The following is a 17,713-nucleotide window of genomic DNA, read 5'->3' as shown; positions in this document are numbered from 1 at the left end:
TTAGGATGGACTGGTTGGATCTTCTTGCAGTCCAAGGGACTCTCAAGAGTCTTCTCCAACACCACAGTTCAAAAGTATCAATTCTTCGGCACTCAGCTTTCTTCACCATCCAACTCTCACATCCATACATGACTACTGGAAAAACCATAGCCTTGACTAGACGGACCTTTGTTGGCAAAGTAATGTCTCTGTTTTTAAATATGCTATCTAGGTTGGTCATAACCTAAAGAAAAGCTTCTTTTCCCCCATAAAAAAGCCCCTTAGGCATTAAAGTATCTACCCGTGGGTTACAATAGGACTAATAGTCCCTCCCCATTCCCATCTGTAAAGCTGTTAGATTTCAGGCTACTGAAATACTAAGCCTCTCATGGATGTTTTAGGCATTTTCACATCTTTCATCTCATTTTATCCTCCTAAGAACCTGGTGGTATTATCTTCATTTGAGAAATGAAGAAAACTAAATGTGTAATTTAGGATGTATTTGATCCTGAGAAACAGAACACTGGACCAAAATGACTTAGATAGCAATAGGTTTATTATATTCTTGAGACATAGTCCTGGTAGCTGCAGGGCTGGTTAATTCAGGGACTCTGTAACACCAACTCCCAGCTTCTCTGTGCGTCTCTTGACTACTCTTCATGGTCACAAGGCGGCTGCAGCAGTTCTAGGCACTCACAGAGTCCTCGAGGAAAGCAGACTCTCCTAGGGGTCTTGTGTTATTAAGGAGGGAATCCTCTCCCAGCTGTGCCTTGGTAACTTCTCCTCATTGGCCAGGATTGAGTCCTGTGTTTAGATCTAAGCCAATCACCAACTGAGGGGCAGAGTTATGACTGACTTGGACCAGTCAACCTTGATTCCCTGAGGCTGGGAGGGTGAATGGGCACCAGCACCAGCGGGGGAGATGGGCACAGGCAGCCCTGGCTGTGAGGAGGCGTGGTGAAGGCATGGTTTGCCTCAGTTCACCCTGTCAAGCCAGGACTGGATTCTTCAGTTCCAACTTACACTTTGGCCTTTCCCAGTAATCCTTGGAATTCCCCCCGAGTCCTTGGAATGAGCTCATAACTTTAAATGGTCTTCGACTTGGAAGGAGCCTCTAGGGACTTTTGGGCCAGTCTCTTTCTGACCAGCTGGCGGGTGTGTTTAAGCTCTGCAGAACAGAGTTGTCTCGCTTCTTCCCAAAGACTGTCACAGCTTCTGAGGCTCAGGGTCCATGTAGTGCTTTTTATAGCACAGATGGGGACGCTTGGGTGGGGGTGGGGCGGGGAGAAGGGGCTTATGGTCACAACATGAAGGGACTGGAATCTGAGCCTTCAACTCCTGATTCTCTTTTTTTCTTTAAATTAATTTTTTTTTTTTTTTTTAGCTGTACTGTACTTCATGAGCTTCCCAGGTGGCTCAGTAGTAAAGAATCCACCTGCCAATGCAGGAGCTGCAGGAGAAACGAGTTTGATCCCTGGGTGGGGAAGATCCCCTGGAGGAGGAAATGACAACCCACTTGAGTATTCTTGCCAGGATAGTCCCATGGACAGGGGAGCCTGGCAGGCTACCATCCATGGGGTCACAAAGAGTCAGGCATGACTGAGCATGCACTAGTGCACATTCAGCATGTGGGACCTTAGTTCCCCAACCAGGGATCAAACCTGCGCCCCCTGCATTGGAAGCATGGAGTCTTAACCACTGGACCAACAGGGAAGTCCCTCAGCTCCTGATTCTTGCTGTTGCCCTTTCTTCTCCACCTGGCTGTTTTGCAGGTGAATGCTGGTAAAAGTCAGCGGGTATTGGAGGCGTTTTAGAGCAGCATTTGAAATCATGGACAGTGGAGCTTGACTTCTGGCTTTGTATCCTTAGGTAAGTTATATAATCTTTCTGTTCCTCGGTTTCCTCACCTGAAAAAAATGAATATAATAACTGGACTGCTTCCTCCAGTTATTGTGAGGAATAAATGAGTGAAGACATGTAATTTTAAAAGTAAGCTTTTAAAATTATTATTAAAAAAGTAAAATTATTATAGTGCTCCTACTGTGTGCCCACCACCATGCTCTATGTTTTGCACTTGTCTAGTCCTTGTGTGCTGTGTGCTAAGTTGCTTTAGTCGTGTCCGACTCTGTGCGACCCCATAGACGGCAGCCCACCAGGCTCCGCCGTCCCTGGGATTCTCCAGGCAAGAACACTGGAGTGGGTTGCCATTTCCTTCTCCAATGCATGAAAGTGAAAAGTGAAAGTGGAGTAGCTCAGTCGTGTCCGACTCTTAACAACCCCATGGACTGTAGCCTACCAGGCTCCTCCATCCATGGGATTTTCCAGGCAAGAGTACTGGAGTGGGGTGCCATTGCCTTCTCTGACAGTTATACTACTAGTGATCATTATACTAAAACATATAGCCCTGTATCATGCAACAGACTCCGAACTAATATATTAATTCATTTAAGTCTTCCTGCTTCCCAAAAAGGTATGTGTTACTGTTATGAGATTATACATAATAGATGCCAAGTAAATATCTACTGAAGCGTCTAGGACCACCCTTCTCCAACTTTAACATAAACAGGAATCATCCAGGGATCTTGATCTTGTTAAAGTACATCCTGATTCAGTGGGGCTGGGGTGGGGCCTGGGATTCTGCATTTCCACGAGTCTCTCAGCTGCCAGGTTATGCTGCCAGTCTGCAGGCCACACTGTGGGTTCAAAGATCTAGATCATTTAGCAAGTCATCAGCTAGAAAACATCCAGTTCCTTGCAGGGTGGATGCAGAGGTGGAAAACAGAAAAAAATAACTCATGTCTTACTTTTGTGGTAAGAGGATTATAGATCCTCAGGATAGACATTCTTTGAGGGGATGATGAAGTGAGTCAATCAAAGGCAGCTTTTTAAAGTCTCACTGGAACAGTCTATTCTCATAGTTTCCAGGAAAGGTGCAGGGTAAATACTTTCCAACATTAGGAACAGAGCTTAGGTCTGGAGCTACATGTCTGAACTTAGCAGGGAGCCCAGCACTTGCTGCCAAATTGCCTGGAGTCTACTCTCCAGGGAGGGCTGTGAGACCTTCCCATGGCAGCCATGTTACAGGTGGGACCCAGGCCAGTTCCCCTAGCAGGTGGAAGGATGTTCAAGGGCAGTGGGAGGAAGTGCATGGCTGAGTCAGGCAGAGCCAGATTCTGATCCATTGCCACTTACAGGCTGTTCAACCCATGGCAAATACCTTATACCTGTGGTTCTTTTTCTTCAGAATAGCATACAGATGATGCCAGGTTTGACCAAAAAAAAAAAAAAAAAAAATCAAAATTCCTGGAGGATTTAAAATAGAGTGATGTAATGTAGGGAATTGGTTACAGAGGAGAAGGCAGACTTAGGAAGCCATGTGGGGGGATGAGTGGCAATCAGAGATTAGAAGGGAGACAGCTGTGGGCTGGAGGTCCTGGGAAGGAGGCAGTGTTTCCGCAGCTCAGCGGTCAGGTCGTGGAGGGGGAGCTGGAGCCACAGAGAACACAGCCTTGCCAGGATGCTGCGTGAACCAGGACTAAGCAGGAGAAATATCCCTGCTTTTCCCTCTGCTACGCTCCAGTCTCTGCCATTGCTTCCCTTGGCTGAAAGTAGCTGGACGCTGGGAAACACGGCTTGCTGGTGTCAGCCATGCTGCAACCCCAGGACAGAGCAAGAAAGGGGAGGACCAGCTCTGAGGATGAGCACACTCAGGACCTGCATCACAGGGTCGAGGACTGGGCGGGGAGGCCTGAGTAAACACCCCAGCACAGTGCCGGCCACATCAATGAAGCACATGTCCTTCCCGCACCTGGAAACAGCCAGCCAGGTTAAACAGGGGTTAGCCATGTCTTTTGGGGTGCCATCTTGACTGTCAGCGGTTTCCCTCGTCACCCCTGTCTATGTGGGACTGCAGGCTCTGCAACTCAAGAGAATCCGTCTCCACTGGCCTCTCCCGATCCTAGGACAGGTGGGGAAGGGTTCTTCAGACCAAAGGACCAGGGAGGACCAGGGAAGTAGCCAAGGCTGGATGCAGGGGCACAGGCCAGGGGGAAGGGGGCCTGGACAGGCCTGTCGTTGCATTGTCTGTTCCTTCATTCATCCATTCTTCTCTTGCTCTTGTTTAGTTGCTAAGAACTGCCTGACTCTCTGAGACCCCCATGGACCATAGCCCACCAGGCTCCTCTGTCCATGGCATTTCCAGGCAAGAATACTAGCCTGGATAGCCATCCCCTTCTCCAGGGGATCTTCCCGACCCAGGGACTGAACCCATGTCTCCTAGATTGGCAGGAGAATCCATGTCTCCTGGATTCTTTACCACTGAGCCACCAGGGATGCCCATTCTTTTCTTAACAGGCAGTTATTTAGCCAGAAGCACATCAGGTGCTAGGAATGCAGACGGTGTCTGGTGGGCAATACAGGCCTGCAAATTAATGTTTCAATCAAGGCTGTCTTGCTTGTAAGAAACAGAAACCCATTAAAAAAAAACTCAAGGAGTCATATTGAAAGGGATAAGGGAATGTGATAGAATCAAAGTTCAGGAAGTACAGCTAGATCTCAGGGACCTGGCCTCATCTTGCTCTCTGCCTCTCTGAGCATCTGCAAACCACATCACATGTGGTTCCTGCTCCCGCAGAGCATCTGCCCGTGGGGGCGATGCTGGCTTCCCTGCAGTCCGCTGACTCAGGCCCCGACTCCCTGAGATTATACAAGTCCAGGGCAGTCTCCCCAACCAAGATCACTGGTCTCTCTGATTACATTATGGAGAGAGATCCTGGCCTTGCCCAGCTCTCTTGAGTCAGACCGCACATCCCATCAGGGTGGCTTGGACATGACAGGCAGGGGCATGGCAGTGGGGAGGCAGGGGAGGGCTGTGTGGGCTGCCCTTGGGAGGGGCAGGTTCTGATAAGGGGGCTGAGAGCAGGCAATGAAACACGCTTCCTGCAAGAAATAATTACAAATCTGTCTTAAGAAGTATACTGAATACAGAAAAGCATTTAAAGTGATAATAGTGACCCTTTATCAATTTATCAAGCTTTTATGTGTCAGACATTATATAAGTGCTTTTTATACGTTCACCTCTTTTAAGTCTCACTGTCAGTATCAGAAGTCAGCTTGATTATTTTCCCCCTTTGACAGATGAGGAAACAGATGTAGGAGGTTAAATACGTTGCCTGAGATCAGGTGGATGCAGGTGGTAACAGCAGACTTGATCCATGTAGCTGAGCCACATGCCTGCGTCCTGTATTTCTCTGCTTCCGCTGTGCACAACCTCCCAGAATGCTGTCTCTAAACCAAAACTTCCTTTTTTAAAGGAATTTCAGATGCACAGACTTGGGGCATTAATGTCCCATCTTATGACTCACCATCACCATCCACCTGTGCCCAGATCCTCTTTTATCTTGATGATCTTTTCTCCTTCACACAAGTCCCCATCCTAGGCCCTTCCCCTAGAGCTGTCCACTCTGCAGGAAGTAAGATGATAAGTCACTTCAGTCGTGTCTGACTCTTTGCAGCCCTAGAGACTATAGCCCACCGGGCTCCTCTGTTCGTGGAATTCTCCAGGCAAGAATACTGGAGTGGGTTGCCATGTCCTCCTCGGTGGATAACATATATGCTTCCAATTTACCTCATGTGGGTTTAATTGATATATGTTATCCTTTGAAAGTGTGTACATGTTTGGGGGCTTATTTTTCAGGGAGTGTTTATCTTTTATTTCTTTTTTAAGATCATAATAAATAAATTTCCCTCTAAGCCCTGTTTTTGCTGCATTCCACAAATTTGTTGTGTTTGCATTTTCATGCAGTTCAACATATTTTTAAATTTCTCTTGATATTTATTCCTGGACCCATGTGTTATTTAGAAATATGTTGTTTAACTTCCAGATCTGTGGGGATGGAAGTAGTCCATAGACATCCTTTATACACAGCTGACTAATGGTGTTGAATTCATTCACATCCTTACTGATTTTCTGCCTGCTGAATCTGTCCATTTCTGGTAGAGGAGGACTGAAGTTTCTGATAGTGGATTCATGTATTTCTCCTTGCAGTTCTATCAGTTCTGTCCTGTGTATTTTGTTGCTCTGTTGTTAGGCACATACACATTTAGAATCATTTTGTCTTCATGGAAATTGACCCCTTAACATTATGTAATGCCCTTAATTCATCCTTGATAGCTTTCCTTGCTCTGAAGTCTGCTCTAATATTACTATAGCTACCCCTCCTTTCTTTTGATGTCTTAGCAGCGTATATCTTTCTCTATCCATTTTCCTTTAATACATATGTGTCTTTATATTTAAATTACATTTCTTGTAGACAGCATGTCATTGTGTTTTGTTTTTCAGATCCTTTCTGATAGTCTCTGTCTTTTAATTGGATATTTAGACCACTGATTTAGTCAAAGTGATCACTGATACAGTTTGACTAATATTTACCACACTTATTGTTTTCTGTAAGTTGTCCTTGTTCTTTGCTTATATTTTTGTCTTTTTCTTTTTTTGTGGTTTTAACTGAGCATTAAAATTTTTTTTTTAGTGGTTTTCCCTCAGTGGTAAAGAATCTGCCTGCCAATGCAGGATCAGCCGGAGATGCAGGTTCGGTCCCTGGGTCGGGAAGATCCTCTGGAGGTGGAAATGGCAACCCATTCCAGTATTCTTGCCAGGATAATCCCATGGACTGAGGAGCTTGGTGGGCTACAGCCCATGGGGTCACAAAGATTCAGACACAACTGAGCAACTTAGCATATACATACACACTAGAGTTTGCAGTATACATTTACAACTAATCTAGGTCCACTTTCAAATAATAGTATACTGCTTCATGGGTAGTGAAAGTGCAAAAGAATAACAATAATACTAATTCTGCCGGCTTGTCTCTCTTAACATTGCTGTCATTTATTTAATTTATGCCTAAGCCATATATATATAGGTAACAAATACATCGTTGCTGTTATTACTTTGCACAAACCATTGTCTGTTAGATCAATTGAGTTTTTTTAAAAGTTTTTATTTTACTTTCAATTATTCTTTCTCCAATGCTCTTTATTTCTTTATGTAGATCTGAGTTTCTTTCCTATATAATTTTCCTTCTCTCTAAGGAACTTTTAACATTACTTCCATAGAAGCCTGCTGGCAACAAATTCTCTTAATTTCTGTTTGTCTGAGAAAGTCTTTATTTCTGACAGATTATTTTGCAGAGTACAGAATTCTAGTTTGGTGCTTTTTTTCTGTCAGCACTTTAAATATTTCACTCTACTCTCTTCTTGCTTGCATGGTTTCTGAGGAGCCGCTGCTGCTGCTAAGTCACCTCAGTCGTGTCCACCTCTGTGTGACCCCATAGATGGCAGCCCACTAGGCTCTGCCATCCCTGGGATTCTCCAGACAAGAACACTGGAGTGGGGTGCCATTGCCTTCTCCAATGCATGAAAGTGAAAGTGAAGTGGCTCAGTCGTGTCCGACTCTTAGCGACCCCATGGACTGCAGCCCACCAGGCTCCTCCGTCCATGGGATTTTCCAGGCAAGAATACTGGAGTGGGGTGCCATTGCCTTCTCTGATTCTGAGGAGCAGTTGGATTTTGAGGAGCAGTTGGATTTTTATCTTTTTTCCTCTGCAGGTAATATCTTTTGTCTCTCTTTTTTCCAGGGATTTTTCTTTACCTTTGATTTTCTATAGCTTGAAAATGATATGCCTAAGTGTAGTTTTTTTGTTTTCTATGTGTGTGTTTAATTTATCTGGCATGTTCAAAGAGCTTCCTGGATCTGTGGTTTGGTGTCTGACATTCATGCAGGGGAAATTCTCATTTTTTGTTTATTTCTTCTGTCCCTTTCCCTCTTTCCTCTCCTTCTGGTATTCCCATGATGTGTATCTTACACCTTTTGTAGTTGTCTCACAATTTGGATATTCTGTTCTGGTTCTCAGTCTTTGTTCTCTTTGCTTTTCAGTTTTGGAAGTTTCTATTGCTGTATCCTCAAGCTTAGAGATTCTTTCCTCAACTGAGTCTGGTCTACTAATAAGCCGATTGCAGGCATTCTTCACTCTTGTTACTGTTTTTTATTTCCAGCGTTTCTTTTTGTTCTTTCTTAGAATTTTCATTTCTCATCCGTTTCATTTCCCATCTATTCTTGCTTACTGTCTAAATTATCAGTTAGAGCCCTTAGCATATTAATATTAGTTGTTTTAAATTCCTGGTCTGATGATGCCAACATGACTACCATATCTGAATCTGGTTTTGATGTTTGCTCTGTCTCTACAAACTATGGTTTTTTTGTTTTTGTTTTTGCCTTTTAGCATGTCTGGTAATGTTTTCTTGATAACTGGACGTGATATACTGGGTGAAATGAACTGCTGTAGACAGACCTTTAGTGATGTAATGATGAGGTGTGTGTTTGTGGTGGGGGAAGCATTCTGTAGTCCTAGGACAAGGTGTTGGCCTTTCCATGAGCCTGTACCTCTGGATTGTGAACTGCACTCAAGATTTTCAGTTCTTTTCTTCCCCTTAGGTGAGACAGGATGGCTAGAAGTTGGGTATTTCCCTTTTTCCATTTGGAAGGCTAGCGCTGTACAAAAGTCTAGGGGCCTCCTGATGATGGGGTCACCCTGGAGTGTTTTATTCCCAGACTTGATCACACTGAGCCTCCAGCAATTTGTTAATTACAGGTCATGTTTAGAGGTTGCAGCTTGTGGGTTTCTGCTCCAATAAGTTGTGATTCTCTATGTTTATCTATTGGCCTCTACAATTTGGGGGGCAGTGGTTTGTTTGCTGCATGACCTCACTTCTTTTACAGATCTAAGGAGAGGTGTTGATTTTCCTGTTTATTTGACATTTTGCTTGTTGTTAGGATAGTTTGGTGACTTCCAAGAGCTTCTTATATGGCAAAACAGAAACCAGAAGTCTCCTTTCTCTAGTTATAATTGAACATTTTATATTATGTCATTTAATCTCTCCTCTTAACTTATCAATTATAACTCCTTTGTTTTGGTGGTAGCTTACAAAACACATTTTTAACTGATGTTAGTCTACTTTTTAAAAAAAAGTTTATGTATTTATTTGGCTGCTCTGAGTCTTAGTTGCGGCATCTGGGATCTTCGATCTTTTTAGCTGAGGAATGCAAGATCTTTAGTTGTGGCATGTGAACTCTTAGTTGTAGCATGTGAGATCTAGTTCCCTGACCAGGGATTGAATCCCATCCTCTGCGTTGGGAGCGTGGAGTCTTAGCCACAGGACCACCAGGGAAATCCCCATGTAAGTCTACTTTCAAATAACACTACACCACTTCACATGTGGTGCAGGCACTTTCCCCCAATTTCTCCTTCTATCCCTGTTGACATTGCTGTTCTTCATTTCACTTACCATATGCTGTAACTATACATGTTATTCTTGTTGCTTTAAACAAATTTATTTTTTAGATCAATTAAGAATAAGAAAAATAAAATATTTTCCTTCTCTAATGCTTTCCTTTTCTTTATATCATTTTCTTGCTGCCTACAGAACTTCTTATATCTTTTTTTTTTTTTGGCAGGGCAGGTATGCTGGTAATATATTCCCTCAATTTTTCTTTGCCCGAGAATTTCTTTATATCTCCTTTACTGTGGAAGAGTAATTTCTCTGGGTATAGAATTCTAGGTTGGTGAGTTTTTCTTTCAACATTTAAAATGTTCCATGCCATTCTTTTCTTATTGGGAAGTCTGCTGTTACTCTTCTCTTTTTTCCCCTCTATAAGTATATTCCCCCCCACCCCCTTCTTTGAAGATTTTCTCTTAGACTTGGGTTTTCTGTCATTTAAATATGACGTGTCTAGGTGTAGAGTTATCTTGCTTGTTTGCTTGCTTGTTTGTTTTGGTGTTTATTCTGCATCATGTTCTCTGATCTTGCTAGATCTGTGGTTTGGAAAGGTTTTGGCCATTATTACTTCAAATATTTCTTCTGCTCTATTTTCTCTTTCTTGTCCTTCCGGCATTCCAACTATGCATATGCTATACCTTTTGACAGTGTCCTACAATTTTTGGATTTTCTGTTTCTAGTCATGCTTTTTTCTCTTTGTATTTCAGTTCAGGAAATTTCTATTGACCTGTCTCCCAGTTCACCGATTCTTTCCTTGGCTGTGTTTACTCTCCTGATGAGCTCATCCAAGGTATTCTTCATTCTCTGATGGTGTTTTTAACTTCTAGCCTTTCTCTTTTGATTCTTTCTTAGAGTTTCCATCTTTCTGGTTACATTAGTCACATGTTCTTCTATGTTGTCTACTCTTTCCGCTAGAGCCCTCAACACATTAACCACATTTATTTCAGTACTCTCTGAGTACAGGTGTAGTATATCTGAGTCTGGCTCTTATGACTGCTTTGTTTCTTTGGACTGTTCTCCCTTGCTTTTTGTCAGACTTTGTTATTTCTTCTTAAAAGCCAGGCATGCATTGGGCAATAAGATGTGGGGAAAAGGCCTTTAGTGTGAGAGTTTATGTTAATCTGTCTAGGAGTTGGAATGTGTTTAACGTTTGCTACAGCCCTGTGTTCCAAAGGCTTCAACTTCCTCTAGTGTCCTTGTTTTCGTTCCCACTTGAATCTGGGCATTCAGTAGATGATATCAAGAAGAGATGGCAAGAATATACAGAAGAATTATACAAAAAAGATCTCAGTGACCCAGATAGCCATGATGGTGTGATCACTCACCTGGAGCCAGACATCCTGGAGTGCAAGATCAGGTGGGCCTTGGGAAGCATCACTATGAACAAAGCTAGTGGAGGTGATGAAATTCCAGCTGAGGTATTTCAAATCCTAAAAGACGATGCTGTGAAAGTGCTGCACTCAATATGCCAGCAAATTTGGAAAACTCAGCAATGGCCACAGGACTGGAAAAGTCAGTTTTCATTCCAATCTCAAAGAAAGGCAATACCAAAGAATGTTCAAACTACTGCACAATTGCACTCATCTCACACACTAGCAAAATAATGCTCAAAATTCTCCAAGCCAGGTTTCAACTGTACATGAACTGAGAACTTCCAGATGTTCAAGCTGGTTTTAGAAAAGACAGAGGAACCGGAGATCAAATTTCCAACATCTGTTGGATCATAGGAAAAGCAAGCGAATTCCAGAAAAACATCTACTTCTGCTTCATTGACTATGCTAAAGCCTTTGACTGTGTGGATCACAACAAACTGTGGAAAATTCTTAAAGAGATGGGAATACCAGAGCACCTTACTTGCCTCCTGAGAAACCTGTATGCAGGTCAAGAAGCAACAGTTAGAACTGGACATGGAACAAAGGACTGGTTCCAAATTGGGAAAGGAATACATCAAGGCTGTATATTGTCACCTGCTTATTTAACTTGCAGAGTACATCATGTGAAATGCTGGGGTGGATGAAGCACAAGGTGGAATCAAGATTGCCAGGAGAAATATCAATAACCTCAGAGGTACAGATGACACCACTCTTATGGCAGAAAATGAAGAAGAACTAAAGAGCCTTTTGATGAAAGTGAAAGAGGAAAGTGAAAAGGCTGGCTTAAAAACTCAACATTCAAAAAACTAAGATCATGGCATTTGGTCCTATCACTGCATGGCAAATAAATGTGGAAACAATGGAAACAGTGACAGATTTTATTTCATTGGGCTCCAAAATTACTGCAGATGGTGACTTCAACCATGATATTAAAAGACACTGCTCCCCGGAAGAAAAGTTATGACCAACCTAGACGGCATATTAAAAAGCAGAGACATTACTTTGTTGACAAATGTCCATCTATCTAGTCAAATCTGTGGTTTTTCCAGTAGTCATGTATGGATGTGAAAGTTGGACCATAAAGAAAGCTGAGTGCTGAAGAATTGATGCTTTGAACTGTGGTGTTGGAGAAGACTCTTGTGAGTCCCTTGGACTGCAGGGAGATCAAACCAGTCAATCTTAAAGGAAATCAGTCTTGAATATTCATTGGAAGACTGATGCTGAAGATGACACTCCTATACTTGGCCCCCTGATGTGGAGAACTGACTCACTGGAAAAGATCCTGATGCTGGGCAAGACTGAAGGCAAGAGGATATGGGGACAACAGAGAATGAGATGGTTGGATGGCATCACTGACTAGATGGATGTGAATTTGAGCAAGCTCTGGGAGTTGGTGAAGGACAGGGAAGCCTGGCATGCTGCAGTCCATAGGGTCAAAAAGAGTTGGACATGACTGAGCAACTGAACTAATTGAAGCACTCTTTCTTGGAAAGAGTCTGTGTCTGGTAGCCCTTTCAGCTATAATCCAGAATTATCATATTGAGGCACCCTTGGTGTGGCTTTGTGATTCATTAACTTTGGGCATGTCTCTTCACTGAGCTCATGTCCTAACCTATAAAATAAGAATAGTAATATACCAAGATATGGAAGCAACCTAAGTGTCCATCAACAGATGAATAGATAAAGAAGATGTGGTGTATATACAATGGAATACTACTTGGAATACTACTCAATCATAAAAAGGAAAAAAATTTTGCCATTTGCAGCAACATGGACTTGGAGAGCATTATGCTAAATGAAATAAGTCAGGCAGAGAAAGACAAATATTATATGATATCACTCCTATGTAGAATCTAAAAAATACAACAAACTAGCAAATATAACCAAAAGAAAGCAGACTCACAGATGTAGAGAACAAACTAGTGGTCACTAGTTGGGGGAGTAGTTTAGGGGTGAGAGGGTAGAAGGTACAAACTATTGAGTATAAGATATATTTTCAGGATGTATTGTATAACATGGGGAACATAGCCAATATTTTGTAGTAACTGGAAAGGGAAAAGTAAACTCCAAAGATTGTATCAATATTTTTTTTTGGCCGTGTCAAATGGCTTATGGGGTCTCAGGTCCCCAACCAGGGATTGAACCTGTGCCCTTGGCAGTGAAATCATGGAGTCTTCCACTGGACCACCAGGGAATTTCCTAAATTTTTTTAAGTGGAAAAAATTCAATGTGGAGTGTTCTTCCCTGGAAAAGAAGAGCCCCTTGTAGGGTTGTGCTGAGGATCAAATGACTTCCTAAATGAAACACTGAGCACCAAAGTCAGTATAGATTTGATTCTTGGCTGAATCAATGGGCCTATTTAGTTTTACATCATTCATTGCTACTGGTTTAGTTGAATGGTGACCTCAGAATATGGCTTTGCCTCCCTCAACTGCATAGTTAGAACCATCATCTGTCTCTCCTCATCCCAGTGGCTCAGCAGTATGAATGTTGCAATAGGTGAGTTTTTAAAAAATAAATAAAGCGTGACTTCCAGGTACCCCAGATGCTTTAAGCATCTAATGACATATTTAAGTACAGAACCTGCTGGAACTACCTCTCTCCCCTGAGAAAATAATAACCTAATTGCACACTGACCCAAGATACATTCTCCCAAGTAAATAGTACTCTGTTCAGAAGCATCCTAATTAGGTATTTATCTGAGAGATTGCAATGGCTTCACCCTACTACTCCCCAGGGAAGTATTAAGCATCATATCAGGGCTGACAGGGCTGAAAAACAAGCCAGCATCAAGAAAATATACCCTGTCATTGATTTTTCCATGAGAAGCCAGAGGGCTGGCGCTCTGGGGAGAGGAGTCATTGTCCAGCTGTGGGTGGGGCACCCCGCTGCATGAATGGCGGCAGCTCCCTCAAAGATGGTCACAGGTCAGGGTGAGAGGCAGCCCCTTCTTTTGCCTCTCCAGAACTAGCAGTTGAGGCTCTGCGGGCGAATGCCTTTTGTGTAGCTGCCGATTGCTGAAACAACAGATGTGGGAGCTGCTGAGGCTCCACGTTTGATGCGAAGGGGAGGGGTCCCCTCTGTGTTCTCCCAGTTCTCATTGGCCTTGGGTCATGGAAGTCCCTGGAGAAGCCAGAGAGCCTTGGACAGCCTTCCCTGAAGGCAGAATTAAGAGCTCACACCCACTCCCCTTTTCTTCTCTTTCTTCCTCTGTTTCTCTCCTGTCTCCCACTTCTAACCATCTCATTCTCCCTCCATCTCCTTTCTTTTACCTTCTTCCTTTCTTCTCAACAATCCCCTTCTCCTTTGTCTTCACCTTCTCTCTTCCCTGGGCTCTCTGCCCCTCTTCTCGGCCCCCAACTGTCTTCTACTTTCTGGCTCCTCGTTGTGAGCTCCAGGGAGTCCAGACCAATCCTCACCGTGCACACAGCTCGTGCCCCCTGGCTGGGTGGTGGTACCCCTGTGGCAGGCCCTTGGTGCTGGGAAAGTGATGAGAGCTCGGGAAAAATGAACATCAGCTTCTCACCAGGAACTGGCAGGAGATACTCCTCAACCTCACTCTTTTGCTGGCATGCACCATCCACTGTGCCCTGGGATCAAGGTCATAAATCCATCTAGGCCAAAGATTTCTGCAGATACACTGTGAGGTGCATATGGGGCTGCCCTCAAGAGCTTGCAGATCGCACACACTCTCAGAGGTGAGAGTATGTGGGTGGTGAGATTCTTAGCATGCTGGGGACCACCAGCCATCACATTAAATGAAGGGGGCCTGGAGCATGTGGGAATCCTCCTTCTGTCCTGTGGTCTAAAGAACAAGTCCTTTCACCATTCTCAGAGCCCTTCTTTTACTGTATTGAGAGCTTTGTTAGCATGGGCAGAGTCAAAGAACCTTAGGGACTGTTCTGATCTGGAATTCTTTTAAAAAAAATTTTTTTTTAAGTTCTATTGAAGTATAGTTGATTTACAATGTGTTAGTTCCTGGTGTACAGCAAAGTGATTCAGTTCAGTTCAGTTCAGTCGCTCAGTCATGTCCGACTCTTTGCGACCCCATGAATTGCAGCACGCCATGCCTCTCTGTCCATCACCAACTCCCGGAGTCTACCCAAACCCATGTGCATCGAGTCGGTGATGCCATCCAACCATCTCATCCTCTGTCGTCCCCTTCTCCTCCCACCCCCAATCCTTCCTAGCATTAGGGTCTTTTCCAATGAGTCAACTCTTTGCATGAGGTTGCCAAAGTATTGGAGCTTCAGCTTCAACATCAGTCCTTCCAATGAACACCCAGGACTGATCTCCTTTAGGATGGACTGGTTGGATCTTCTTGCAGTCCAAGGGACTCTCAAGAGTCTTCTCCAACACCACAGTTCAAAAGTATCAATTCTTCGGCGCTCAGCTTTCTTCACCGTTCAACTCTCACATCCATACATGACCACTGGAAAAACCATAGCCTTGACTAGACGGACCTTTGTTGGCAAAGTAATGTCCCTGTTTTTTAATATGCTATCTAGGTTGGCCATAACCTTCCTTCCAAGGAGTAAGCGTCTTTTAATATCATGGCTGCAGTCACCATCAGCAGTGATTCTGGAGCCCAAAAAAATAAAGTCTACACTGTTTCCACTGTTTCCCCATCTATTTCCCATGAAGTGATGGGACCAGCTGCCATAATCTTAGTTTTCTGAACGTTGAGCTTTAAGCCAACTTTTTCACTCTCCTCTTTCACCTTCATCAAGAGGCTCTTTAGTTCTTCTTCACTTTCTGCCACAAGGGTGGTGTCATCCACATATCTGAGGTTATTGATATTTCGCCTAGCAATCTTGATTCCAGCTTGTGTTTCTTCCAGCCCAGCGTTTCTCATGATGTACTCTGCATATAAGTTAAATAAGAAGGGTGACAATATACAGCCTCGATGTACTCTTTTTCCTATTTGGAACCAGTCTGTTGTTCCATGTCAAGTTCTAACTGTTGCTTCCTGACCTGCATACAGGTTTCTCAAGAGACAGGTCAGATGGTCTGGTATTCCCATCTCTTTCAGAATTTTCCACAGTTTATTGTGATCTGCACAGTCAAAGGCTTTGGCATAGTCAATAAAGCAGAAATAGATGTTTTTCTGGAACTCTCTTGCTTTTTCGATGATCCAGCAGATATTGACAACTTGATCTCTGGTTCCTCTGCCTTTTCGAAAACCAGTTTGAACATCTGGAAGTTCACGGTTCACGTATTGCTGAAGCCTGGCTTGGAGAATTTTGAGCATTACTTTACTAGCATGTGAGATATAAAGTGATTCAGTTACACATATATATTCTTTTCCATTATGGTTTATTATAGGATCCTGAATATAGTTCCCTGTGCTATATAGTAGGTCCTTATTGTTTATGATCTGGAATTCTTCAGCTGGGTCTATGGCTTGGAGGTTTATATTAGTCTGCTTGTGCTGCCATAACAAAGCACCACAGACTCGGCAGCTTAGACAACAGACATTTATTCTCTCACAGTTCTAGAAGCTGGAAGTCCAAGATCAAAGTGTCTGCAGGTGTGATTTCTCCTGAGGCCTCTCTTGTTGACTTGTGGACGGCCACCTTCTCCTGTGTCTTCACACGCTCTTCCCACTGTGTGTGCCTGCCCTGATCTCCTCTTTTTATAAGGACCTCAGTCCTGTTGGATTAGAGCCCAGCCTAGTGACCTCATTTTAACTTAACTACCTGTTTAAGGACCGTATTTCCAAATATAGCCCCATTCTGAGGTCCTGGGAGTTAAGACTTCAACGTAACCAATGTAAGGGTGAGGGACCACTCAGCTCCCAATAGGGTTTGTGGATAAAACTAGAGGAAAGTAGAAAGGAAAAAAAGTGACATTTTTATTTTCACAAACCTCTAACTGAAATGTGACACTTCCTTCCTACATTACAAATGTGGGCAATAAACCATGGTTGCACTGGCAGCACCTGTGACATTATTACCAATAAAAGTCACAAATATTTTCACATCAAATTATAGTTGTCACAGATATCCTAAAATATTGTTTACATTTATAACTACTTTGAAATTACAGTTGTTAAGCCCACTGCTGGTTCTTCTCTGTTGCATTTATTAAGAAGCCTGTATGTTACTATATAATGCGGTTTTCTCAGTATGTTGATAACTTTATGATGATTGGTTTCCCTTGCAAATTCAGTTTTATTTTTTGCACTTTAAAACATTATTTTGAGAAGGGGTCCAGAAGCCTCACCAAACTGCCAAAGGGATCCATGGTACATAAAAACCCTGGACCTAGTTGAAACTTTCATTTTTACAAGGGAGAAAAAGGGAGCCCAGAGAGAGAAATTCGCTTATCTGTGGTCCCACAGCTTGGTTGGTGGAAGGGCTGGGCAAGAGCTGAAATCTTCTGATTCCTAGTCCACTGCTGGGTCCACTCCATCATGTTTGCTGGCTATTCTCCCCTGGTGACTGCTGCTGCTGCTGCTAAGTCGCTTCAGTTGTGTCCGACTCTGTGCGACCCCACAGACGGCAGCCCACCAGGCTCCCCTGTCCCTGGGATTCTCCAGGCAAGAACACTGGAGTGAGTTGCCATTTCCTTCTCCAATGCATGAAAGTGAAAAGTGCAAGTGAAGTAGCTCAGTCGTGTCCGACTCTTCTCGACCCCATGGACTGCAGCCAACCAGACTCCTCCATCCACGGGATTTTCCAGGCAAGAGTACTGAAGTGGGGTGCCATTGCCTTCTCCACTCCCCTGGTGAAGATTAGTATAAAATCATTAGCTGTGATACGAATTTTCAAAACACCTTCAGATTATTGTGGTATATCCTGCATGTCCCCCAGATGGGCAGCTTCAAGGTCACCCATCCCTTTACTAGCCAACTAGCCCAGTCCCCTTTCTGAGAGATGGAAAGAAGGTCAGCTTTTAACTGCTTCTCCTCCTGACAGGTTAGGGAGATCTTGGAGGAGTGTTTACAGGTTTCATGGGCACTGGTTTTCTCTGATCACCCTATCTAGTTGGTTTCTCAACTTATCCTGGTTCGTCTGGAACTT

The 17,713-nt window shown here is 43.5% G+C and overlaps 1 long non-coding RNA gene across 1 annotated transcript in view; it reads left to right on the top strand.

Moving 5' to 3' along the window:
- Positions 1 to 17,713, top strand: part of LOC145528959 (uncharacterized) — a 53,269-nt gene that overhangs the window by 31,546 nt on the left and 4,010 nt on the right. The window contains exon 3 of the long non-coding RNA XR_014070816.1: positions 1,752 to 1,848. This is a non-coding gene — a long non-coding RNA (uncharacterized LOC145528959). The remainder of the gene's footprint in view (positions 1 to 1,751; positions 1,849 to 17,713) is intronic.

This window comes from Giraffa tippelskirchi, chromosome 12 (genome assembly GCF_054371585.1).
Source record: "Giraffa tippelskirchi isolate mGirTip1 chromosome 12, T2T-mGirTip1v1.2.pri, whole genome shotgun sequence".
Lineage (NCBI taxonomy): Eukaryota > Metazoa > Chordata > Mammalia > Artiodactyla > Giraffidae > Giraffa > Giraffa tippelskirchi.
This window is presented reverse-complemented; position numbering and strand designations above follow the sequence as displayed.